This window comes from Lichenostomus cassidix, chromosome 6 (genome assembly GCF_008360975.1).
Source record: "Lichenostomus cassidix isolate B80296 chromosome 6, HeHo_3.0, whole genome shotgun sequence".
NCBI lineage: Eukaryota > Metazoa > Chordata > Aves > Passeriformes > Meliphagidae > Lichenostomus > Lichenostomus cassidix.
In genome coordinates, this window is record NC_139487.1 from 9,676,597 (window position 1) to 9,703,062 (window position 26,466).

Here is a 26,466-nt window from a genome sequence, read left to right on the forward strand (position 1 = left end):
ATCAGAAAATGAGTGCTAATATGGCCAAGCAGGGGTATGATCACTCTCAAGGACATAAAAAGAACATAGTCTAGCTTTTAAATAAACTTAACCCAATTATAAATGTTAATTAAAGCATTCCTGATGCAAATGATAGGTTAATATTCAAACCCAGAAAGCAGAACACCACGTAATGCCCTAATTTGTTCCTATTTGACCAGTGACTCCTCCACTCTCTTCCCTGACCCTAAGTTTTAATTAAGTACCCTGCAGCCAGCCACGTCTTTTTGTAATACTGCAGTGAACCATAAAAATATAAAAGTATTATGAAGAGAAAACCAACACAATAAAGGTTCCTTGTCCACAGACAAAACACCATGCCAACAAAATGTTGGATAATCTGTTTAGTGACTTTTTGTAGAAGATGGTCCAGAGATATTCTATCTAGCTGCGACACAGATTTCTTTTTTTATAACATCCTTTCCTTTTTTACTCCCCATTAATGGCACTCACAGGGCTCTGCAGTATCTGGGTGACCCTCTTCCTCTGCTCCATCATATTGAAATCCTGTCTCAGGTCAGGGGACATGTTTCTCTCCCGGATGTACTCAGGGTCATTCTCATTGATGCGATCAAAGTACCGCTCTTTGTGAGGCATCGTGGCAGTGGGAGGAGTAGTGATCACCACCTGGCTGGCATCAGCACTCATGCTTCAATAGTGTGGATGGAAGGCTTTCCCTGGAACAAATGGAAAACAGGGAACAATGTTAGTTCAAAGGAGGGCAGTGCATATCACTTCCAAGTCTGGACACAACTAGTATTCCTTCTCATCTCTGTTGACCATCTAAAATGAAAGAAGAACAAGTGAATAACAATTACAATTTGAAAACTGAGGAAAAATTCTAGAAAATGTTTAAAAGCCACTAATAAGTTCCCTGATAGTGCATAACCATCTGTATTAGAAGTTAAATAAAAATCCAACAGAACAGAATGAAGAATGACATTCAAAATGACCTTTGTACATTTTATGATAAACCTCCCTGTATCATTTTACACTACTCTTATCACCTCCCAAGGTTTTTATACAGCTCTCCTTCCTGAGCTGTTCAAGCAAACACCCAAAAGATAAGGCCTGTTTAATATCTGTTCAGAGCTCATCTCCCAACTTGAGTGAAGACATTCCTCAATTACAGCATTTCCAAAGCATCTCATAACCCTGGTTTAAAGACAAGGCTCCAGGACACTCAAAGACCACCAGGGACTTTCCACATAGCTCCAGCTGGTGCCTGCTCTTTCAGGAGACACTTGGAGACACTGAGGGAACTGCAGAGAAGGTTGTATGTTGGGTTACACAGCACTGAGGCTACATCCATGGCAAACGGCTGAGCTTTAGCTTTTCTCCTTTTGTGTGCAATTATATGCAAAGATTCTCACTGAAGCTCATTACATTGGAAAAAGAAAAAAAAACTAAAAAAAACCCTTTCATGTCTTGGTAGAAAGCTTAAAAATCTCATTAAAAAATCTGATAGGCATTTGTAAACACAAACAGAACTGGATCAAAAGCACAGAAGCAGACACCTGAATTTTCATACAAAGAATCAGTCTCAAAAGCATACTCAGGAACACCATTCCTCAAAAGCTAATGATGAGGGACATCTTCTAAAGTTTGAGGAAAAAAGAGAAGCAGGATTTGAAGGAAGAGATAGTGTACTATGAAGATACCTTTTAACATGCAAATATCTAAATTCAATAATACATTTAATATAAAAATATTTGCATGCAAAAGTATTTGGTATGTAAATTCACATCTTCAGAGGAAAAAAGCTTGAGTCAAGCTGTGTTGAACAGCGTGGTCTGACATTCTGGTATCAGTGGATCAAAGTGTCCTTCCTCTGTGGCACAGTTCACCCATCCCTCATTTGGGTCACTGCAATTATCATTTGGGGTATTCTGCCAACAGTGAGCCAATGTGGAGCATCTGAACTGCTTCCACTATAATCTCACATATTTCCCAGGTGAAACACTGGGAAACCCTATTAAAACCAGCTTCAGCAGCCCAAGCCCTCCTCCTGCCTGCAGCAAGTCCTTTCAGTCCTTGCGCTGCACCCTCTGCTTCACAGCCACGCCATGACCCAGACTGGCAGGAGGATGCAAATTGGTTTCCAGCCAGTTTCCCACACTGATTCCCAAACAGCTTTGCTGACACACTGCAAGAGAGAGCACAAGGATGAAATCCTGGGGCACCGCAGCCCTGTAACCAAGTACGAAACTCCAGACAGATACCACCTACACAGCTGGGAAACCATTAGCAGGTAAGAACCAAGAAAACCATGTCTATGACTTTCTTATATATTACAGATTGTGATAAAATTTGGGATTGAGATGAAATACAACAGTTACTACAGGTTTAATTGGTTTTGTTCTTTTTGCCTTTTTCTTTTATTTCCAGAGAGGGAGAGAGAGAAAGAAAACATCATCTGGGATGCAACATTATCCAGCTGCACACACAGAACTCCCAGGAGGTACCTGGCATGCTGGATGAACATACCATGTTCTGGGATTTATAATTCACATCCTGGAGACAAGCTCCATGAACTCTGATGGCTTCATTCCAAAGGCTGTGGAAACCCATTGGTGAGTTTTGCATTCACTGCTCGGGTGCAGTAGGAGTTCATTCAGCATTTGCTGACTGACTGCTGGGAAACCTGGTGTGTGTGATCAGCTTGGGGATGCTGGGGAGAAAACAAGGGCCTTGCTTCAAGGAAGTGAGAGTCAGGGAAAAATCTTGTAGAAGTATAAAAGGAGCTTAAGTTTTTCTAAAGAATTAACTCTTGGGATGGTGTCTGGGGATCTGACCACTGCTCAGCTTAGTAAAGACACCCTTATAAATGTAACCATGTATTATGTGTCCTCTCCTCTGCCCTGTGTCTACCTTCCCTTTCCCCCCTGCTCAAAATGGTGAGGTTTAAAAACAAAAAGAAAAAAATAAATCGGGAGAAAACATAAGACTGTGAGATCACTGGCTAAATGCCAGAAAGTATGAAGAGCTTGTGACCAGACCTATCAGCCTCCACTGCTCTCCATCTGTGTTGGGGTAAGAACCTCCATCTGAGCCAGAACAGACACCTTCCAGCACCTGCAAGGAACTAAAAGGACTCTAGAAATGCAGATAGCAAGAACCTTGCTTGAACTGGTGAGCAGCTGTGACTCCTGCTCTTTTCTTCCTTCCCAGGAGTTGGCTTATTTGACCGTTTTTTCCCCTAAAATGCTCCCGAGTCCTGTTAACCCCAAGCAGTTCGACTCAGTTGGCTGGATCAACTACATGCATGTCTGAACTTCAAAACACATTTATTGTTATTATTATAGGTTTATAGGGCATAATTAGTTCAAGTCCATTACTTTACAATTCATTCTCACAGTGACAGAAAAGCCCATTCATCTGTAAAAATGGCACAAATGTGACTGGCAATACTCAAAATCCACAAAAGAGATTTTTCTAATTGCTTTGGACTTTACTTTTTCCTCTTTCCTTTTAGCCTGGTTTGTTACCTCTAGCCATTAAGATTACAACATTGAAGTCCTTGTAGTACAAACCCCCTCCATTACTGAACATAACATGGGTGTTGGGTCCAGTTGTTCTTATTAGGTCTGGTTCAATGCCCGCTCTGTTGGGCCCAGGCTGACTCTCATATAACCCCTACTGTTTCCTGGAAATTTTTCAAACAAATCAACCATTCTTTTATTATTTATTTGCATCTTTTACTGATTTTTTTTTTAAAGAAAGAAGACATTTGTTAAAGATGCCATCAGCTGTTGGGGACCAAAAAATCACGACCTCCTTCCCAGCACAGAACCAGCAATAACACAAAAGAATTTACAGAAAATCCAGGTCTTAAAATCTATGAAGTGTGATAGAGGATCCTCTCCCCCACCCTTTTTTTTTTTTTTTTTTTGTGCATGCATGTGTGTGTGACATACTTGTGCCTAGAGAAGAAATCAGCTTTGCTGCAAGGCTACTTTTGGCTTCCACCCCGCCAATGATATTTATGAATTAAAGAAAGTGAGGTACCACCTTCCTGAACAGTACTAGTTAACATTTCTTATGCATGCTCCAGAGTGGTTCCAGAAACTGAGGCACAGGTAGAAATGTGAGACCCTGTAGCAACAAGACACTACATCTAGACTGGTGAGAAAGGACAAACATACACAGAGAAATCAAACATAAACTTGAATCTGATTCTATTCTGGTGAGAGCCATCACCCTTGCTCTGCTGAAGCACACATTTTAGCCCACATTTTGGCCTAACATGCACGTGGCTGACACGCCAAAAAGAGATTCAAAGTTAAAGAAGACAAGTTTTCCCACACATGATTCAGCTGCTCCATTGTGGGGAGAAACTAAGAAGAAAAAGTCAGAATGGATAAATTTTTGTTAGACAGAATCCTAATCTCTGGTGAAAATACTTTTAAAGACCTATAAAACAAAAAGGCTCACAAGCTCTTGCTACAATGTAACTTGCTAATCTAACACTACTTCCCCCTCCTAGTTCTGCCCTTCTGGTTCTTGCTGAACTGAATTCTGATACAAAAGAAAACAGGTCGTGTCCTCCCGTGCTTTGATGCCTTATATAGCACATGGGTTTGGCTTCCATATCCTGTTCTGTATTTTATACCCGTAACTGGGCTACAGAGAGAAAGTAGAACATACCCCCTCTGTCAGCAAGCTGTGTATCTCTCTACTTAGGAGTAAGTTTTATTTATTGAAAGCTTCAATTTATTCCAGGAACTCGGAACTGTTGATTTTAGGTTGCAACATTACATCCTGAGCATCCCCATCTGACACTTTGTAAAGTCTAAGTAACCGGCTGTGCTGCTTTTGTTGCAATAACTGTATTCAATGTCACAAATCACAAAAACAGCTCAAAAATAATAATGAGGTCAGAGAAACAAGAAGTACTAAAGTAAAAAAAGTGCGAGAGACCAAATGTGAGGAAAATTTATACTGAGAAAGAACCCCCCAGAAAGCACTGACTTGATATATTTACATCTTTCATAATGTACTGAATGTATAAAAAAATAAACGCCACTGTAAGACAGAGTAACAGAAAAGGGACCAAATTATTAGATCACCTAGCAACAGAACATTAACCTACCTTTTACGCTGATCTTTCCTGGCTGGTTTCAGACATCTCCATTTTCTCTATGCAGTGCAATCCATCTTCCTGAGAGCTCCCAGCACTGCAAACCAGCAGTGTGTGCATGGCATCATTAACTCGTGCGACTGCTTTGGGGTCCGAGCACTCGAGCTGGACTGCACTGCATCGGAGAGCTTCCTTTCTCAGGAGCACCTTGAGCTATTCTGCTCCTGCGATTTCTCGCCTGCTTGTTTTTAAGGAACAGCCTGCTCTTTCTCCCCCCTACTCCCCCTTCCAGTATCTTGTCTGCCAGGAGACTTGTTGGAAGCAAACTGGGCGTCTCTTGATCTCAGTTCCAGCCTCTCTATGAAACAGGTTCCAGTCTGAATCAAAGACTTGGCTTTAGCAAATACCGTCAGCTACGGTCGTCAGCTGGCAGCAACACACACACTTCAGGAATAGGAGGGGATGGTTGAGAGGGTCAGGGAAATATGGAGGAGAATATGGACTCAGAAGAGGGCCACCAAGGCTATTTCCAGATACTAAAAGTCAACTGTTCATCCTCCCTCCTATCCATTTTAGTAATGACATAGAAATGAATAATTGCAACTCCTCTAAGGCAAAAAAAAAAAAAAAGGATAAACACCTCAAAATTAAATTAATTCTGAAATTCACCTGATGAGGATGTCAAATACCATAAATATCTGAGTTGACAGATTTTCTTTTTCTTTCTTTTTTTTAATGTTACAGTGGATTTGGGATTTTCTTACTTTACACATTGTTCAGGCGAGTAAGACGTTCAGACATTTTCAAAACTCCTCAATTAGTGGAGCTGAAAATAACTCAATAGGTAGCATTTGTTCAAAATTTTATTAACTGATTTTACTAATATACAGTAATTCTTTACACTAGCACTCAAGTCAAACTACACCCTTAGATTGACACAAATTATTTTGCATTTTAAAAATAAAATAGTCATGCCTCCTCCCAACTTGCCCAGCCATTCAGTCTTTCTCCCTTTATCACACCTTCAGATTCACATCAGCAAATGCTTGTAAGGGTTTTTTAAGGTTTTGATTTTTTTTTAATGGATTAATTTTCAGCTGTATCAGTTCCCCTGCCAGTTAACCGCATATCTACACAAATGTTTGTTCTGAAATAAAGATAATGATAATACAGGAGTGTCTAATACCATTTCTTCCAGTAGCAATGCAGTCACAAACAATTTGTCATACTACAGCCTTAACTTGTTACTAATCAAACAGTCTAATCCAGCACTGCATATTTAAGTTGCTCTGCTTTTAAACAGAGCAAGCTAATAAAATTATCATCTCTTTTCAGACACCATATTAAAGAGACTATATGGCAGCAAGATACATTTTTTCCTATGAAATAAGCACTTGAGTGTATTTGAATCTTGTTTTTGTGTTGGTGCATTACATCTAAGGCATTATTTTTCCCCAATTACACCATGCAATGTTAAAGTCAACACAAATAGTCAAGCTGTGCAACTCACACTTTACTCAGTGTAAACTGGAACTGAGCCAGACATACTTTATTGTCAAGAAGTGAGAATTAAGTGGGTTGCTGACAACCACATAGACTACGAGAATTTGAGGCCTGTAGCTTTACCTTTAACTGCTGGGGTGATGTTTTTTCTCTTTTAAGGAAGCCTCCTTATAATGCACTCAGCCTGTAGCAGGTGCAGGCTGCACCTCCACATTTGCAGGCTGGCTTGCCAACATTTTTCAGAACAAGCAGTGGGGAAAAAACTTCCGGAGCCTAGGATGCTGGTTTGATGCATCCAATATGCTCTAACACATGGCCATAAATGCTATTTGCATGTGTTGAGTCTTCTAAATGAACTTCCACGCTTAACCCTGTAGACCCAAATTACTTTAATAATTTACATTTTGCTATGCCTTCAGTGTTTAATGAGTTTTTCCATGAAAAAAAGGGGGAGAACTTGAAAAACAAGTTACCCAGTCACCCTTTTCTGAGAGTCAGTATGATAAAAGACAAAACTGGTCTCAAAAGCACAACCTCGAGAGCTCAGATCCAATGTCCACGCTATGGAACCTCTTGTGCTCAGGAAAGGCAGTACATAACTGGGCTGTTGCCATCATTGCATTGTGTGACACTTCAGCAGTCAGCAGCCTAAGGGTTTCTTTGCTTCACTCCACAAAATGTTTTCTTTTAATGAAAATTTTTAAGATTGTGCAGACAATATGCACATTTTGAGATTATGTTCTGTACATAAACCATGTGAGTCAGAACAAATGCAGTCACACAAGAAAACTGGTTACAGAAAAGTAGCAGAGGGAGAATCCAGAGTTTGTTGGTGAAACAATTCATGCAAGGTGACAATAAAAAGCTCTTTTTTATTTTTAAAGACTCACCTCTGCTTATCTACATAATCACTTGTGCTTAAGTTACCTAAAAATATTTCAGGAGTCAGTAGACAACAGAGAGCTAAATTAAAAGATTACGTTCTGGTAGCACTTATCCGTACTAAGCTGTGAAAGTAGGCAAACACATAAGCCACACACAGAGACAATGGCTGAACAATGTCCCTGTGCCATTTGAAAAACGTGAAACCTGGGTTCTTCCACAGTATAAACTAAGAATTTCTCTGTGAAAAAAAAAAAACAACCAACATTTAACTGGAAAAGCTGATTGCAATCAGAATCTTCCATATTTTGCAATGCTCTTCCTCTCCCTCTCTTGCAAAAACTCCAGCTTCCTCTGGTAACTTTTTTCTTGGGCTGTCCCTGACCTGCACAGAGGCAGGGGAAAAATTCACTCTATATGCAGATCTATGTAAGGTCATGGAAGAAAAGAAACAAGTCTGTTGTATAAATAATTTTTTAAAAATCCATTGATTTACACCAACCAGGATAGAGCCATTTGGAGTAACAAGGACTACTCCCAGCAACCTGCACTGGCTGGGTCACTGGTACAGCGTGTGACATTAGAGAGCAGGTAAACCTCTTATCAATCCCAGGGCACATGAAAAGCCTTTGTGATTTATGGCAGTTTGATTATCCTGAGAAATGTCATGGCCAAAGCAGCTGCCTCCTGGGTTTTGCTGGAGGGTCAGAGGCTGTGACGGTGGGCAATCCAGATGATGGACACGAGGCAACTGCTAGATTTTACAAATATTTACACGAACAACCGATCTTGTGCATGGCAGCATGTAGCCAAACCTTTTTATAGCCCAAACCCCTGGAACTCCTCTCTCTTCCCATCAAATCCTGACCTTTAGCACCCCAGGCAGCTCAGTGTAGACCCCATTTAAGACCACCACCATGCACTGACCACACTGAATTGCAGCTCAACGCCCTCCATAACTCACAAGTGAGGACTGGGAAACCTGGCCAACAGCTAATCTCAGTAGGACATTTGTAACTGGAAACTTGAGGAAAAGATGAAATTCTGCCAGTTCTTCGATCATGCAGTCTTCAGGACAAATTGTATCTTTATTAATATTAGGCACCACACCCTGCACAATTCCCCCCAGTTTGTCTTGGGACCTCTGAATCATTCTGCCATAAATTTTAAATAAAGAGCTATAACACAAGTCACATTAATACATCAATATCAGCTTGAGCATGTCAAATTAAATTCGCTAGCCTCTCAAAAAAGGAATTTTAATATTTTACTGACTTATACATCATTCTCACGTTAAACAGAAAACAAGAGCATTTCAAAAAAGCTGATTTATGATAGCTATAGTTAAAAACTCAAAGTATTTTAGATAAAACAGTATAACTATGTATATTGATTTCACACAGGAAGAAGCAGCTTAGTGGGAATGTTATGGTTGTCTTAAAGTTTTTAACTATTATTTACAAATAGTAATTTCAGGGACTGATGAAAGTGTGAGATAAATGATATCAGCCAAGCCCAGGTCTGAGTGTGCAGCAGGCACATTGCCACTGATGGGCCATGAGCAAGTAAAAAAACTCTAGGCATTGTGGGAAAAAGACTACACACTTACTCTAGTAAATGCTTAAAAAAGGCAAGCTCAAATTGAGGTGTAGAGACAAGGCTCTGTTAACAGGACTTTAACAGCTTATATCAGCCATGAGATGGCATAAGGGACAAAAAACTGTAAATCATGATTTCCAGATTCTGCTGAGAGTGTCTTTTCTCACCCCATTCAAGACTCCAAAGGGTGTCTTTCTTTTTTTTTCCATTATCAAAATTAGTTTTCCTTTAGCACATGGGACACTTTTTCCCTCTTTGGTCCATTTACAAACAAATGTTCATGACCGTCAAAACATAACATAGGAAAAGTTAACAAACATGCAGAATTTGATTGAGGTGATAGTTGCATCCCCAATACTTACAAAATTATCATCTTTAGAGGACTTAAATATACCTTATGCTAATGTTCTCCTGGCTGGCTTGAGGCAATCCTGCCCCTCCCAGAGCACATGTTTCAGGCCCCCATCTCTGAAAATGTCATTCCCTAATTGTGTTAAGCACATCTCTCCATGAATCTTCAGTCTGCATTGCTTACACAAAGGCATCATGGTCAAAAATAATCTGGGGGAGGAGAGCAGGGGAAAGTGTAGAGCAGAGCAGGGCCACAAAGGCCTGGCTGCCCCACTCAAAAGTTCAAAAGGCAACTACTTTATTAGCTGCATTCACAGCATGTTGCTTTAATTATCTTTCCCAGGGAAATCCCTTGGATTTACAGTGGTGATAAACACTTTTTCTGTGTATAATCACATGGTTAATATTGTCTTCAGCTTGCTTGAAAATAATTAACCCCTCCAACAAAGTACACGACTAGCAAATGCAAGAAGTTTCATTTTTATTCAAAGTTTAACCTATATAAATACACACCTCAATCTCAATTGACTTGGCCTGAATTTGACCTCCTTCTTGTCTCTGCCACCTTCTGCTCATGGTACTAGAAAAGCAAATTGAATTTAGAGAGGCAAAGGTCTTCTGCACCTTCAGGAATGGAAAATATTCCTGAATTTCAAGCAAGCCCAACTGATAGCAGAGGGTCACTTTGGATTTAACCACAGCACTGAACAGAGAAGCAGATGTACCCAGAGCAGCAGCCAGCACAACTCTGAGCGAGTGCTGAAAATTTACTAACAAAAGCTTTGGTAAAACACACAGTGAGGGGTTGGGTGAGTCAGCATCAAGCCCGATAGTAAGAGCAGTATTTTAAAAGTCAAAAGCAGAATATATAAATATTTCATAATTAGGTTACTACGATTTTCCAGTGCAAGTAAGCAATTATCTGTTATCCCATAATTCTCCTCCTCCATCGTTACTTGTAAGCCCTGGAAACTTGGATAAAATAAAAGATACTTTGCAACAAACAAAAGCCAAACTACATGTATTACAGAGCATGGATGCATCTTGGCATGCTACATAAAATCATGGGGACTTGCACATGTCTGTGATTGTTCCTAGAATGGAAAACCAGCTGACATTGAACACTTGTCCAAGAGATTTAAACCATCCTCTCTTATGTCCAGAGCAGTTGCATGAAGCATGAATATTTCATGTCTAAAGAGGAGTTGGTCCAATCTACTGGGAACAGAGCTTCCCAGCAGCCAAGCTGGTACAAGCAACCATCCACCCCAGACTGCTTCAGAAGACACTTAGTTTATACTACAGCATTGTCAGACAATTGAAGAAAAGCTTCCTCGAACCAGGGACTTGAATGAGCTGCAGCATCACTCAGAATTCCAATTGCAAAGGCGTCATTTATAATTTTGAAGGATCTTGCAGCTTTTGGTCAGCCACATGCAGCACTAAAGACTCTCCCTCAAATCTTTCCCGAAACAATTCTTTCAGTTTTGATGTTTATTTTTTTTTGTTTGTAATTTAAAGAATATTCTGAAGCAAACAAATATATTAGATGGATCTGTCTCCTAGATAAAACTAAATAGATAAGAGTTGTTTCATTTGAATTTCCAAAGCTCATTCACAAACCTGGCCTGAAAATGCTATTAGCTTGTTTGCAATTAAACATGTATATGTTTATATTGAGTGCAAGTATCTGACATGTTACCCATGGGCTGAAGTTCAGACCCTGGGATGAAAAGGCAAATTTTTCCCTCAACTAGAACATTAATAATTAAAAGCAACAGATTTAAAAATCAATTAGCAATTTTTAGGAAAATGACATTATGTGCTGAGCTTTGGTGATGCTTTTTTTTTTTTTTTTAAATATTTGAATATGTCATGGAAATCATCCCAGGTAAACAGCATTTTGGCTTATACTATAAGAAAATTATTGGTGATAAAGAAAAAAGTCTGAGGCTGTACAGATTACATCTGCTTGATGAATAAAGGTAAGTAACATCTTTTCTAGGTCTTTCAGTTATCCTTTTTTCCACTTATGTGTTGGGTGTTTTGTGGGGTTTTCATAAACATCTGTAAAAACCTAACACTGTTTGAAGAATTAAAGATCTCCATGTCACTGCAAGAACATGCCAAAAAATACCACAAAACTTGATTAATAAAGTGCTGAATAATAGGTGATTAGATGCTTGCCAAGGGGTTCTTCATGACAGCTCTCACAGGCGTGCTGGAATGCTGTGAAGGACGACACCGACCCAGGGCAGCCGGAGCTCTGCCTCAACCACAGTGGGGATGAGGAGGAACCACATCTTTTTTTTGGAACTCCTTCCTTAATCCAAAGAGGAAAAAAGGAATCTGCAGAACTAATCTGGTCTCAGGAGTCTGACGTCAAAGGTTTCTGGAACAGTAGGAGTAGGTGGTGCTTTTAGAATTGGACAGTATTTAGATTTACTCTTTTTCCTGTAAGATGCGTTGCTCTAACTTGCTAATTTCTTGCACTGTTTTGGGCAGGGAGGTAACTGGATTTCTATTTTTATCTTAATTACTGAATGATGCTTCCAGTGTGCGCTGAAATAGGCATGTAAGATGCCATTTGTGGGTTGCTTTGGGTTTATCATTTTGTTCTTTTTAATTCTCTGGCAAATTGCTAGGGAATTCTGATTTCAGCCTGCCTCATCAGTACATGTTCTCTCTCTGTGATAAATTATCAAAACTAATCAAAGTTTGTACTGCAAAGCAGTCAGTATGATATGATGAAAGCATGCAAAGTTTTGTGCTATATGAACAGACATTTTCTTGAGACTTCTGGCTTCAAACTCAGAAAAGTGGAATTCATAATGAGAAACACTCCTACCTGGCACACAACCCCCATCTCTCAGAGAGGACAATTATACAATAACACTGGATGAAACTTGAAGAAAGGTTTTCATTATGTCTATCCTGTATTCATTTCCATGTCATATTCAACGTCTTGTTTGTAACTGTGAGATACTGGACTGGAAGAGCAGCGGTTTCTAGAAGGCTAAAATGGACCATTTATTTTTTTGAGGTTATTTTTAACTGTCACATTCACAAGGCATGGCATATGAAGCCTTTAATAATTATACATCTGATATATAAATAGCAAAACATGAGAAATAAGTAAACAAACAAATCCATCCCTTCCTGGCAGCTCCTGGCATGGTGCAACAGATCACGGGCATGTCTGGCTGTCCAAAAGTAAGTCATCAGCCATCCTGAGCCAACACCACATTCCACCTTTTTGTTCTCTATTAGAAACTATCATCCACAACAGTAAGTTCTCCAAGTTTGCTGTTTCATCCTTGTATCCATGAAAAGTAATTACTAAGTGCTGCCTTGTGTAATTGTGACAGAACTTTCACAAGTTCAGAAACACAATTAATGCCTCGAAGGTACTGTAAGTTGGTAATATTTTATGCACCTAAAAAATTTTTGCCCTTTTTGTAGTGGAGTATGTTTTAGTCTTTAAAACTGAGAATTTTAATTGTCTCTTGAGTTTGCAAATTTGTGATCAAGTTCAGTTAATTACCTACGCTTGACCTGGACTATTTTTAGTCATTGTCCTATAATCAGATGGAACGAGCAACTTGTACTTCAAGTACTGAGGGTGTTCAACTTCAGCATCAAAATCCTTCATCTTTCTTTTCTAACCAGATATCAACTTCTGCAATGCACAAGCAAATTATGCTTTTACCCTTGTACCAAGTTTGTTTTCAAGTAACCAACAGGTTCAAAAGTTAAGTGGCAGGAATGAATACATGCACAGTGTGATCAGTAAGATCTCATTTTCATAGAGCAGCAGGTGAACAATAAGCAGTACCTGGATCTCTCTCTGACCTGCAGCATGAGCCCAGACACAGGTTCAGGCATTTAAAATAACCTCCCATGATAATTTTAAGCTGAGCCTGTGAACAAGCACAATTTTGTGACCATGGAAAGTCAAATGGAAATTTGGATAATGCTACAGAAGAGTTGGTAGTTTTCTTTCTTCTTAATAAGCAGTGTTTGAGCACATGGTGGGAGTATTTCCTGAGGCACGAACAAAGCAATAGGTATATTTGGAAATTTAAATTTGTAGGAAAAATTTACAAACAGTATGAACTCTCAAAGCATACTAAAGCCTAGCCAGTGTCAAAACTGGTATCTATAAACAGCTCATAGTTCTGAGAGGAGACCAGCATTCAAACTTCCCCAAATGCCAGTGAGTAATGACCTGAGTTAGTTCTACCTGAGCAATAAAAACACTCAACAAAAATGCGAAATGTACTAGTAGGGGAGAATAGGTTGAATTTTTTTGGTGCCCTCTTCTTCCATTTCCAATTGAATCATTATCACTAACAGATAGATAAATCAATTCAAACAACGATACTCAAGTGATCCCATGTAAAAAAAAAAATTTAAATGAGTACCATATTTTCATTGTTATTCTTGCACCTCATTTGACCTCCTCAGTACAACCATGAAAAAGCTCAGAGAAGGGGGGAAAAAAAAGGAGGAAAAACACAAGACCAAACCAAAAATCTGAACAAATTGCTGCATAGGCTCAGAGTATCAGTTAAGAAATATAGCTGCTCTGAAACATTTAAAGAGAATACAAAAGGGCCTCTACAATAGTATAACCTTTGCTTCTGTCTGCCAGCATCACAGTTTACACGGTTTCCATGGAAACCCTCTGCAAACATATGAATGTGCTTGTTGCGTTAGATGTCGAACAGAAAATCCTTTGTGGCAACTCTGGAGGGCCACGGCCAGTGCCAACCTCCCAGAGGAATAATGCCCTTCACTATGCCTTGCCCAGCAGGCTCATGACACACTCGCTCACATGGCACAGCTGCTGCCACCGCTTGTTTTTCCCCAACTGATAAAAATAAAAATAAAAAAAGAAAAAAGATGCGCACATCATAACTATTAAGTATTTCCTCCCTCATGGAGAGCCTGTTTTGCCTTCATCAAATTGACAGCAAACTCTTTGGTTCTGGATTCTCAGATGCAGCCCAGGAACTGCACAGTGAGGACTGACTGGGAGGCTTCCAGCAGGCTTCCACTCAGGGCATTGGGAATACATTTGCATACTGAGTAGATAACTACTCAGGAAGGGGATGTCACAATTCTTCATTATTATGTGTTTTCAGAAAAACACATTAAAAAGCACACATAAAATCTCAGCACGCAATAGGTACACCAGTACAGAAGATAAAACTAGTTTCATCACCTTGTTATTTCTCATCATGGAAAGATCAACTGGCCTACAAATAACTCACTGGATGGGCTCTTCCTCCAGTCCTGAAGGCAGGAAAATTCTACCCAAGACAGTCATCAGGAGGCCTGGTTTCTTTTTGTTGTGAGGGGTATGTGTGCTAGAGAAAGCTGAGGAACTAAAAAAATGGTTTCTGCTTTACAAAACAGGAGTTTTGCTACTAGCAAACATCTGAATGTTGCGCCCCTTCTCAAAACTCATGTCCACTCTGCAGCAATACATATTTTACCAGCAACGAAATATGAGTGCTTCTAATGAAAGTGCACCTTTCAGACCAATGGCACACACAGCTGGAACATACCTGTAGATTAAAACATTGTCCTACATCCTTATTCCTCTGAAAAAACAAATTCTTAGTACGCCAAGTTGGATATTAGAAAAAGTTTCTTCACCCAGGGGGTAGCTGGGCACTGGCACAGGCTCCTCAGGGCAGTGGTCACAGCATCAACTCTGTTCAAGAAGTTCAAGAAGTGCTTGGACAATGCTCTCAGGCACATGGTGTGATTCTGGGGGATGTTTCTTAGCAGGGCTGAGTTGGACTTGATTTATAATGGGTCCCTTCCAACTCAGCTTACCCTGTGATTCTGGGACTCTAATTTCTGAGATATCAATGGCATAATCTACCTAACTGCTTACAGATGTGCACAGTCTCAGGGAGGACACCTCCAAAGGCTACATTTCAGATCAAAGCCTTTGGACCCTGTGTAGGATATGAAAGCCTTCTTGATCCATTCCATGCAGAACTGGGGAGGCCAGCACCTTTCTGCTTGTGACTGGACACTTCACCTGCCATTCAGCCATTTCCAGCCACTTCTACAGCCACAGAGACAACAATCAGCAACGTAACATTTTGTCTTAAAAGCCGAACAGCGAAGGAAAACAGACCTTGTACCAGAAAGAAAAAACAAACCGAACACGTTTAACTTTGCCAGCTCTCCCTTTCTGTGCTTCTTTCCTTTTTACAGACAGCCCTGAGGGGAAGCACGCTCAGCTCCCTCATGGCCACCCTCACCTCACAGCCACCACCAGCCCAGGCCCCTCACCTCACACCCACCACCAGCCCAGGCCCCCTCCCTCACACCAGCTGCCAAATTAACTCTGAGGGCAGCCAATCTCTCCTTCTAGCCTGTCCCGCACGCCGCAGTGCCGCGGGGGTCACTCAAAGCCCGCCTTGTTCCAATGCTCCAATAACCCATTGTTCCCCCGCGGTTGCCCCGGCGAGATAAAACGAAAGGCCGCGTTTTCCGAGGGTAAGCAAATTCCCTCCGCCGGCCAAGGGCTCGTCCTCACGGCAGGGCCGGCCCGTCCTGCGGCTCGGCGGGGAGATGTGGGTTTGTTTGTGTTAGTGGGGGTTTGCAGGCACATCTGCTCGGTGAAGGGATGGCGGGGGTCTCACTGTCATCTTCCCCGCAGGGCTGTGCAAAGCCGCGTTTGCTCGCTCCGAACACGGCTGTCTCTGTAAAGATACCGCATCGACAGTCCCGTGGCTAAAATCTGGCCTAAAACCTGCTGGATGTTTATAATCTGCTCCCTGCCTTAAGCTGTGGAAGGATTGAAAAGCTAATGGTTGCTACTGTAAATTTCCCAGGAGGGGAAACAGGGCAGAGAGCCCACAGCAGGGCTGAAGCATCCCCAGTATCACCTCCACCAGGTTCCAGGTAATGTGTAAGTACTGGGATGGGAGAAAGGACACAACAGGCAGAAATTAATCCAACAACACAAGAAATTATAAGATTGAAAAGTCACTCGTTTTATATTTTCACCCCTTCCTCTTGTCCAGTAATGAAGTTCACTGAACATCATTAACATTCCGCTAATGAGACGTCCAACTGCCCAGAAAAGCAATAACGAACGTGAGCTCTGTTTCCACCAAATCTACCAGAAAGATTTTTAAGGGTCTGCTTTCCCACTGACACGAACACATGACTCCCATTAGCCTTAATAAAGGAAGAGTGCATTTAGTGGGAGAGAAATTTCCCAAGGTTGCATAACTGAACTGTAGCATGCTCAAGACACAGTATAGATTGCTAAGAGAAGTTAGCAGTCCCAAACTATAGGGACAGGCCAAATTCTTTTATTACTTTCCCTTTAACTTTTTTCATAGCTCAGACTTCCTTGCTTTAGGCTAGTGAAAGTACTCAAAGCTTTTTTTATGACAGAAAAATGGAAAAGTAAATTTTTAATGGAAAAGCAAATCAGACAGTGGGATGTTTAGATTCTATTTTTAGGCTGAAAAAAATATAATTTCAGATATGCACTTTCTTTATCTTAATGCATTGTCTCTACATACTATTCTTGACTCCATGGTATATAAATTCTTACTTTTGTAACAATGCAAATTTGTTGACAGGATGACAGGTTAAAGTTTATCTTTCAGGCTGTTTCCCTTGCCCCAGTCACAAAAATCTAGTTATGTCAATTTATGTCCCTTTCAGTGCTCAGTGAGGCGAGGAAATGGAGCGGAGTGCCAGAATGTGGAAACAATGCAAAAAACTAATGCCAGAACTCAGTATCTGCCTCCTAGGCTAAGCTCTGCACGCCCTCACAAAGCTTTGGGATTAATACTGCATATCTCAAAACTGTGTTTAAGAAAAAACATAATTCCAGATGTTGAAAGCATGATTGATCTACTGAAAGTTAGAAGCTTTTCCTTCATAATTTCTTCCTAGTTTATGTATTTTAAAATACTTGGGTACTTGCCTTTTTTTTTAAGCAAGGTGCATATATGCTTTTGGATAGCAGGAAATTGAATTTAATAGACAATTTAAAACTAGTTGGTCATTCCTGTATCCTAAGAATCTCTCTGATGTAATCAAAGAAATTCAATGAAATTGCAGTATACATTAACGAAGGCTGCCTCATGCATTCTGCTTTAGCTTTAAATGAGAACAGACTTTTCTATTATCTATCACACTTAAATTACTAATTTGGGAGAATATCTAGTCTATTACTACTCACACACATGATAAGAACCCATTAACACACATACTCACCGAACTTGAGCTACTTTAATACTGTAAAGGGAAATGAGGAATTACAGTGCAACAATTGCTTTAACTGTGTGACCTGCAACAAGCTGTGCTTTAGAGTCATGTGTTAAAACATATCAGGATTACCTACCTACAAAAAAAAAACCCCAATCCAGCAACAACAGCAACAAAAAAAAACCAACCCAAACCCAAGTCAACCACAAAACAAAACATCTTTGATTTATTTTATTTTACAAACTTTAAATTAAAACCTCAAATGTCAGTACAGGAAACCATGCCACTGCAGCACAGCAGAATCAGCCCTGTGCCCCATGTGGCTGTGTTCACTTCAGCTGCCAACACATACTCAAAATTCTGAGTCCAATCCTACTGAGTCTGGCATTCTCCTTGGCTTAAGCAGAAGCAAAGTCACATCTGATTTCCTAAAAAGAAAAGAACCAAACCAACAAACAAACCAACACACTGCAAACCATCCCATAATATGCAGAACGACCAATGCTAACAGCCATTTATGGATGCATAGATACCAACTACAGTGGAAAACTCTATTCAAGTACAGAAACTGTAACTTACCAGTCATGTCACAACACCGAAGATAAGAATCATGCAGGTCTCAAATAGCAGACACTCAAATTACAAGACAACTTTCTGCAGCATCCATCCCCAACCATTCTGTCAAACACACAACTGCAATAGCACAAAGCATCTTTATGACAGGAATGAAAGGCTCTTTAAATGCTCCTTTTATTTTTTATTGAATGAACCCACTCTTATACAAGGTTCACTCAACGATGTCTCGAGCTTTAGTACTGCCAAATCCTGTATTTCATTAGTTAACTATGGCTTGTCAGTCACATACAGAACAATCTGAAGTATTTATTAACTGCATACATTTTCTTCATGTAGCAAGTCAGGTGATTGTTTAAGACACTGAACTTATTACTATATTGATAAATGAAGTTGTCAGGAAGATAAAAATCTTTTCAGTGTTTCACCACAACCGACCAAACACTTCTCTGCACCAAGTCACTGGCAAAAACCAAAGGGAGTTAAGAACCAAAGCCACAGACTCCTCCCAGCCACAGTCAGTTTCAGCATTTCATGCAGCTGACTCTTCTCACAGAATCAGTAATCTTTACTAACAGTGTTCCTCCCTCCAAGGAAGCACATTGCACCACACCTCCCAATTGTTTTAGAAGTACATATATACAAAGACCACAGTTGAAAACGATATCATCAGACATGGTGAGTCCAGAGAAATCTTGTCCTAAATATTTTTCAAGTTTATTCATGAGAAAAGGGTGGAGAGAGAAACCACAGCTAAAAGATTCACAAACATGAACTCATTTACAGGTTTGCAAAGCAAATCATGCCACCAACCTGTCATGTAATCCACAGAAAAATGCAGTGCAGATTCTCTGGATCAAGATACTTGCTGTTGGATGAAATTAAATTGCCCAGCTACTATATGAGTTACTCAAAACTGGTTGGGTTTTTTTGCCACTCTTAATCTCTCAGTCAGACAGGCACTAGATCAAAGTGAAGGCAGAGCAGAGAACAACCAGTTTCTAAACTTTAACAACTTCTTACACTCCAGGGCAATTAAGAACACTGTTCTCATACACTGATAATTGCCTTGAAAGGATCACCAGTTGGTTACTGGCCATAAAAACAACTGCAGCTCTATAATTCCTTAAATATTTACTGACAAGATACACCAGAGTGCAAACCCCAGAACTCTATTCCTGATACTCAGACCTTTCTGTTCAAACACAAATTGACAAAAAGACCTTCTGGCAAAACCACTCCAGAATACTTTTACACTTTGGTTTTGAAGTGCAGATCTGCCTTTCCCCCCCTCCCTATAACACCACCCACTCTTCCAAACAAATAAGTAATCCAGTGTTGCACAGGAATTTTAATTGTTTCCATAACTTCTACTACCTGCCAAAAAAGTACTTAGTATGACAGATATGGAACAGGGTGCCTATGATACATGTATATTTATTATAAGACATGAACCTATATATGCATATGTATAACATACAACTTATGTAATAGTTAACTTTTGTATAGCTATAAAAACTAGAAGCCTTTCAAAGAGGCAACCTTTGTTCTTTGAAGTAACAGCCATGATTTGAGTTACTGACTCTCTGGCTCAGATTTACAGTCGAATTACTCCAGCTGAACTTCCTGCATACCATGTGAGCCAGACTGGGGTTGGTGTCCCCTTGCATGCTGTTAGCTTTGACAGACACAAGGTCACAGTGGAAATCCCTTGCAAGGAAGGCTGAAAAACTAGGATGTAAGGATGCACTCCTTCGTATTTGCTGCAAGTACAATCCCACAGCTCTCTGCAGCAGTCTCTGCAAGAGTTTGGCTGACGTGGGTGCTGTGACTGAAAGCTTGGCTCCTTTCAAGAGTTGTGCAATTTTTATTTATTTATTTATTAAGATTTTGGTCTGTCAACCCTTCCTCACTCCGCACAGTATTTACCACAAATAATGGCCCTGGTTTCAGTGGGACCTTTGAAATACTCATCTTGCGGTACAAGGAGTTGCACAACCCAATCTGGTTGAAACATTTTCAGCATATTTGTACAACTTCATTTATTTAGTTATTAAGACCACGTCTTAAAACAACAAAACGATTTTTGAGCATTTGTTTAAACAATGCATTCTAGGTATGAGACTATTTGTAAATACATGGTATGCAAATGCTGCATACTAGTAAAATACCTAGGAGAGTTGTAATTATTTTGGCAAAAGAGCTTAAAGATCTTCCCTTGAGTAAACTGCGTGGCAGCATAAGCCTACTAGCAGGGGAGGTGTAACAATTCCATAAAACAAAAGCGTATTTAAAACAGTTTAATAAACAGGGGAAAATATCTGTTGCACTTTCATACTGGAAACTCACAAAATATTATCTTCAACAATAGGTACCACACATTTTTCCACCAATTTTACAACTGAGCCCAGCATGCTGCAGCTTCTGACAGCATTAGGGCTCAGAATCTACTTTTGACAGCATTTTTTGATTTGTGATGGGTGGTTTGTTTTTGGATTGTTATGGGCTGGGTGAAGCCTCGAGGCAGACATGCAGCCCTGTTGATAACATATGTATTTTCCAACCCCGTGATAAATTTCCCATAACTGCTGGCCTGGAACATGACTTTCAGCGACTTGACTGTTTCACATTTGGCTAAAGCAGCATCAGTCCATTTTAAATAATAGCTCCAAGACTATACATGGAGGACAACCATTTTCATAACAGATTGCTTTCAACGCTCCACTTCAGATTCCTATTTTCAGAAAACAATGATTATTGCTTTCAGAAATCCAAGTCTCCTCAAATAGATTTTTTTCTCAAGTTGGAAATCCGAAGTCAGAAATTACTTTTGGAAGATGCACCTGCAATTTGAATATCAACATCAACAGTGCTGGTTGTTACAGCTTAGGAGAGGTTTTACTTCGTATGCAAATCCTAATCTACACATATATTTCAGTGCTTTTACATCACTCCCACAGAGAGGGTCTGCACTGTTTTCAAAGACTTAAAACCTTGCCTTTCACAGCTGCAAAGGAAATGACAAGAGAAGAAAAACACAGCCAGTGCATATCAGCAATTAATTCCATCCACAACTGCCCAGCTGTTTGCGCATGGAGGAACTGGCCTGTTTCCCCTCTGAGCTGTGGCCACTGAAAGCTGATATGGCACTTTCAGAGATGTGGGCTGCTGGTAACGCGTCAGGAATGCGCGCGAGATCACACCGAGCTGAGGGAGAAGAAATGAAATCCAGACTGGAGTGCTGAGTATCTGCGTTATGAGGATAAAGTTATCTGGGGGAGAGGGTGGCCCAGGGGGGACGGGGAATTGCCAGCAAAGCCAGGCTCAGCATGCAGGACACAACCATCACTGGCACAGACAAGGTGGGATGACCTCAGAAACCTGCACGTCTGTATCAGCTCTGCCAAGATGTTTTTACGTTGGCTGATGTCAGCTAGCTAGATCTGGGGGCACTTTACCAAAGCTGTTCCTCTCACTTGGGATCGCACTTTCCCAACAAAGTTGCTATAGAGACTTGGCTCCATCTATTCTGGAGCAAGACTTATTGGTGAGAAATTACTACTTAATGGTAAGTAATCTCACCAACACTTGCAGCCCTGAAGCTCCAGAACTTAAGGCAGAATTCTGTCCTTCAGAGTCTTTCCTATGAATGAAATCCCCCTAAGCCACCCTTGGGATTTCAGGAAAGGCATGGATGGGGGATAAGCATAAAAGGGGGATAAGCATAAAAGGGGGATGCTGTTGGTACTATCAATAAACCTCACCCTACTGAGCCCTGGAAATTTCATCCCACTCAAACTCACCAGTTTAGATGAACAGCTCTTTTTTTCCAGTAATATATGGAAAAAACAAAAACAATACATATTTTTTTTCCTCCCTTAACTCAAGCCAGTCCCCATTTAAAAATTCCAAATGGATTCCTTCTTGCTGGGTAAAGCCACACACAGCAAAACACTTCTAATATATATTACTGGCATTTTTTTCTTCAGCTCCAACACCACTGGTAAAAAAGAGCTCCTTTGCTCTTTTGTAGCAGCAGGTCACCTTTTCATTGGCTGGAGCACTCAATCCTCTCAAACTGCACAGGTATTTAAAAGAATGACACTAATAAGAAAGTATTTTCACTTGACCATTTTCAAGAACAGTACCTAACGTTAAGAAGTAACTACCATAGGGCTATTTCCTTTACAAAAAAAGCAAAATACAAACACAAAAAACCAAGAAATACCAGCTTGTGTATTTTGCTGAATAAACTGAGTCTGCTAAAACTACAGGCTTGTGCCCCAAAGTGTGGAAAAAAACATTCTGCAGAAATAAGACTGTGATATAGTGTCCATACAGTAATTTAAAAAATGGGAGAAAAATATCCTTCTAGCAAACAAGATTGATGAAATATTTAAACATTACCTTTTTAAAAAAGGATCTCTAAAGTTTAGAGCTATGCTTCTGGAAGATTGGTATAATCTCCACTATACAAGCGCGCAGTGTTATCATTTGGAAAATACAAAAGCAGAGGATTTTCAGTAATTTACAGCTTCCCAAGGAGAGCAAATCCAAATCCTATGGTTGACTGGAAGATATGAATTTGTACAAATGGCTTAAAATGCCACATCTTTTTTCTCTCTCGGAACCAATGACTCAATAATGGGTAAACAGAAGCAGCACATTTTTAAATCAGAAGCATAGCACAATTTAGACTGCAAGTAATCTCAGTATATTGCTGCATGAACAGTTCCACTGCTGCTGGAAAGCAGGAGCAGCACTCATCATTCTTCCCACAATTTCATTTTTAGCTACTCAACATGGGGCAAATCCATTGGGGGATGATTTCCTACATTGCTTATTGTTTGCCACAGCAAAACCTGGCTTTCCCACATATTAGAAACATGCACAGAAAGTTTCTGGAGGTGATCAGTTAATCACACCAGACTGAGCAACACCAAGACCTCCAAGTTACATAGGCCACCTTCCCAAGACCATTAGTTCTTTTCACATGAAGTGCTGCAGTACCAATAATCGTATTTCTTAATATGCTACTTATCCTAAATATTGGGCAATACGAGACAAAGCTATTCTTAAACAGCAGAACATGGAGAAGTCTTTAATCTAAAAATCCCAGAAGGATTAGAAGCTTTCTGAGACCTACCACAAAATGGAAGATATATCAGTAAAGTAGGGAAGGCGACAGAGCTGTAGATGCCTTAAAAAAATTATGTAGCTTCAAAATTACTCTCCCCCCAGTCATACTTTCTAGAATAGGTGTTAGTTATTGATTTCAAAATTGTTTCTCAGGCTCAGTTTTCAGCAATATTTTGATAGAAAGCTGTGAAAATACTGATAAATGTTAAAAGTGATAACAGTAAGTTTCACAGCATGAGTAGAACTCAGCTGAGCACTACAAATAGAAACCTTTCAAGGGAATCTTGCAAGTGCACATATGCCAACTGGCTAACTAAACACAACTCTTCACTGACTAGTCTCTTCTCTGTTTCCTACTTCTTCTTCAGAGCAAAATTCTCTCTTGTGCAGCAAACCTATCCAAGATCTATGTATTGCTCAAAAACATGAAAGATCTGTCCCAGAAATAAATCACAATTCTGCTCTTAAGGAATTACCATTGAAATTTAGGCATGATGCTTCAAGCTGGAGATAAATTTTAGTGACTAAGGCTAAAATTCAGATGCAGAGAGGGTTCCAAGCCAACATACCACTTATGTCCCAAACCAGACTTACAGGAGAGTAATAATGAGTTTTAGCAGTGCACATCTCTGATTTGATATAGAGCGAAGAATTCCACACTTAAACAATGCAAAAGGGGTTTAGAATGTCCCTCATTTTCACATCCAGCTGTAACACAAACAAACTGCTTTACCTATGCTGAATACGAACACATATCCCATTTGCTGGAATAATTACTGAAATGTGGAAGTTGTCTAATAGTGCCTAGAAATGCTTACATCACATAATTGTTAAGGATAAATAACACCATCTGAACTTGCAAGAGAAGTTCATACTTCACGGTTAAATAATTTGTGAGTCACTTGGGATGACTTAAGTTTTTCTTTCTCCGAGATGTGAATCAGGAACAAAGTTGCTCAATGTCTAAAAGTTCCCCGTTTGAAAGAAAAATTCCTAAGTCCTAAAGTAACAGTTTTCATTTATCATCCACGTTACGTACAAAGTACTGAAACTTAACATCTTCATGTTCAGCATTTGTGTTTGTGAAACCATTAGGTCCTAGAGTGCAATTCTTTTTGCCTAATTTTAGATAATTACATACCATTTGAATTCACTGTCTAATTAAGCTCTCTCTCTAGCATGAAGTGAGTAATTTTCTAGACTTCATTGGCTGCACCACAGACTTGCAGCGGTTCCAACAGAGGCACACAATCCACAAGTAGGCATTGATATTGCAGAGATTGTGAGTTATGCAAGGCACGTGCTGCTCTATAACACTGACAATCTACAGGCAAGACGGAACAAACACATAAGAAGAGATCACTTAACTATTTTATTAGCCCAGGGGAAAAAAATCCAAATGGCAGATTTAAAAACCTATTCATCAAATTCTTGCAATTCACGTGCACAACGGGTAGTACACTTTTCTGTGTATCTCACAACCAGAGTTCTTTTTTACATTGCCCAAGTCAAGAACACATCTTATAGATTAATTCTCAGCAGTGAGATACAACACAGCATAAAACGAGAACCTCGCAGTGCCAAGCACATCCCAGGATCTGGCAACAGTGTGAGTGTAGACTAAAATATGCTGTGAGAAACTGTCACCAGGCACAAACAAAGTTTCAGAATACAAAGCTGCCAACACAACAATCATTAAGTGAAAATATATATGACCAATTCCTTAGAAAATAAAAAGAAATAAAATCTCAACATGGAGAGAGTAGAGCAGGAGGAAAAGTGAAGGAAGGAGGAATGGGAGAAAGGTAGCAGACACATTTTAATGGGTTTGTGATCAAAATACAAATTTACTTGATCACAAGAATGTTCATCCATGGGGACTACTATAAAATGAACAAGTTTAATAGGAAATAGTGTTTAATAAATTCCATAAATGATTTTCAAAGTAATGACAATACTTTCTCTTCCGCTCTCAGTAAGTGCTTGAAGCTAATATGCATCTCAAAGACTGTCTTCTGTATATTATTATTGCTGTCAAGAAAGAAAAATGAGCCAGAAAGATAGCAAATGCATTACACAACTCACATTTCTGGACATCAACATGGTACTAGAGTCTTTACATCTCAATGTTAGCAAGACATGTAAATAAACAACTTTATACCAGAAATCCTTTAACAGTTCATGCTGAAAGCTGAGTGAAAGCAACAACAAACCCCTCACATCCATCAGCCCGCTATGAGCACCTTGCTGTATTCACAGCAATAAAGAGCTTATTGCAGAGAAATGTATTGAATACATTGCACTGAAATGTACTTTGTAAAAGCTGATTTAAGCTCATGTCCTTATATGACAGTTGGATGAGCCAGGGTTGAATTGGCATGATTCATGACGAACACGCAACACTAAGTTATGGTGAAGATGAAAGGATTTTGGAATACTTTTCTAAATCATACAAGCTTATCAGAACCCACCTACAAACATATGCTTTCTTCCATATGACACAACGTGTGCAAAATAACAATGGTAAAAACTTCATGTTTTATGCTTTAAAGAGAATACCACAAATTTATCTACAGTGTATATTCCCAAAGTGTAACAGACAGATTTGGTCAAAGAAAATATTTCCATGGAAGTAAACTGACCTTTCTGGTAACCTTTGCTTACTTTGTAATTCTTTGGTACAAAGCTGGTATAAAGCTGACAGATGCTTTACCTTTTGCTGGTCTAGGAAATCTGTTTCACTTTAAAGCTATTTCACCATCATTAAGTACCTTAAAGAGGCTGTACTCGTGAAAAAGCTTGAAGCCACTTTTAGCCCAAACAATATTTTTTCCTAAAGCCTGGTATCTGATGCCAAGATGACACTTAACCTTATTTGTTTTCTATCTTCTTACCAAGAAGTGTGTGTTATCAGCAATGTAAAATGAGAGTCACACACATTCTGTCTGACATGTGCCAATCACATACTAAGACAGGAGAAAGTTCAGACTTGGCAGATTTCATAGGAGTCTATTTACTGACCATGCCACATTTACCACAAACTA

At 39.7% G+C, this 26,466-nt stretch overlaps 1 long non-coding RNA gene across 1 annotated transcript in view; it reads right to left on the reverse strand.

Moving 5' to 3' along the window:
• Positions 1-470: 470 nt before the first annotated feature.
• The window catches only part of LOC146435173 (uncharacterized), a 67,952-nt gene continuing 41,956 nt past the window's right edge, over positions 471-26,466 (reverse strand). The window contains exon 3 of the long non-coding RNA XR_014853167.1: positions 471-716. This is a non-coding gene — a long non-coding RNA (uncharacterized LOC146435173). The remainder of the gene's footprint in view (positions 717-26,466) is intronic.